The sequence below is a fragment of the Nannospalax galili genome, unplaced genomic scaffold (genome assembly GCF_000622305.1).
Source record: "Nannospalax galili isolate Female #2095 unplaced genomic scaffold, S.galili_v1.0 scaffold171, whole genome shotgun sequence".
NCBI lineage: Eukaryota > Metazoa > Chordata > Mammalia > Rodentia > Spalacidae > Nannospalax > Nannospalax galili.
The window spans coordinates 1,996,777-1,998,752 of NW_008329362.1; positions in this window are offsets into that span (position 1 = coordinate 1,996,777).

Genomic DNA, 1,976 nt, shown 5'->3' on the forward strand with positions numbered 1-1,976 from the left:
TTTATTTGGGCCAACTGTATGGTCTTAAATACCCAAAAGGAAAGTATAACCAAAGAGTAAAGTCATCAGTATATTTCTTTAAGAGTTCAAGGGATTACACTTCCCAGACATTAAGCTTAAGTCTATATAAAAAGTTATTTAGACAATTATTTCTCATTGATGATTTTGTTCCTAACCAGAAAGTGCTACTCAGATGTAAGACTTCAAATCTCGGTCCCCAATACTGTAGTGCCCACCTGTAGCTAAGAGAGACACCAGCCATTGTTCTAAAATGATGGATAAATTTCTTTTTTCCCCCTATTTTAGAAGCTTTTGAGAGGGAACTGACACTGATTCTAACCACTCCAACAGCTATCAAAACATCTGAAACCAAATCCTGAATCCATCACTCTAGAGTCCAGCCTTGGAAGATTAAAGAAAAATGAGGAGGAACCCAATAGAGGGATGCTTCTGGAAGCCCTTGTCAAGAAATTCCAATGGACTCTCATATGAATATTTGAAAATTGCCCCGTTCTGACTTTTTTCTAGTTCCCTGACTAGAACTTGTAATGTTAATTACTCTTGCTTTTACTTCTCCTTCACATCTCCTATTGGAAGAAGCCAAAGTGGTCTGTGTCCCTATTCCCTATTGGCAATTTGGATAACCCCTTCAGAGGATGGTGTGATAAGAATAGGAGGTAGGAATTGGCTAGGCAGTTAGGGTAAAAAAGACCCCAAAGAAATGTAGCCAGTTTCTTGGCTAAAAGCCAAAATGTCCTTGGGCCTGTTAGCAACATACTCTGTTCCAAAGGCCAAAAATGTCAAAAGTATTTGGGAGATTGTATCTAATCCTTAAAAGATTTTTGGGTTACCTCTTCAGAGGGGGGGAGTGGTAGAGTAGCCAAAAGCCCCATAAAAATAAATAAATGAAAAAAAGAAAAAAGTGATATGGGAGGTGTTGAAGGGGAGGGAGTGGGCATGGATTTGATCAAAACACCTTATATGCATGTATGAAATTCTCAAAGTTTTTGTAAAAGTTAAAAAAATTAATTTTTAAGAATACTTTAAAAAGAGAGAATGTTAGGGGAAAAAAAAGGTCTACCCCTTGTGTTTGTGCTTTTAGATTTACGTCTTGCTGCTTTTCTGGTCTTTTGTCACGTGAACAAATTCCAACTTAACAGATAATAAACAAGTATCACCCAGCTAACCCTCATTCCAGAAAATAGGCATGTGAGGCCCTCAAACTTATATGGTCCCAGCTTATATTAATTATTCTCTTAGTCTAGTTTAAGTTTCTGACCCAAAAATAATGAGCTTATAAATTATTGCTTTTTTAAGCATGTAAATTTTGAGGTAGAGGATTACAGACAAAAATAAACTTATCAGTTACTGGGAGAGGTGGGCTAAATTCTCCCACTAAGCTTATGCATTTTTTGGTATAACCTAGTATTTCGGCCAATTTTTGCTTTCAAATTTTGATACTTTAATATTAATGATTTAAACTTATAGCCTCCTAGGTAAAAGTTTCTTTTGTCACTATGTGATCTGTCTTTTACCTTTTCTACTTATCTTGCCTTTAAATCTAATTTGATTCAAAAACAGTTATGCTTTAATCCTTTCTATATCCTTAAGTTCCAATATTTCTTTAAATAACATATAGCTACTTTTAGAAGGAAATCTGCTCAGTCCTTTTCTTTAAATAGATTTAAAAATTTAGATCATTTATGTTTATTGTGAATATTGATATATATTCAGTTATTTATTTCTACTGTCCCTTTTTTTAAAAAAGTTTTCTCCTTTTCTACTTTCCTTCCTGAGAATTTGTGAATGTTTTTGCTATTTTGCCTCCTTTTTCCCTCCTGCCTTGTAAGTTTACATTGTTTGCGTGATTATCCTTAAATTTTTAACACAACACCAAATAAATTCAAAAGGAAGCAATTCTTACTTTTTCCCTTAAAATTAACTTTAATTTTAATTAAAAATTTTAATTTTAACTT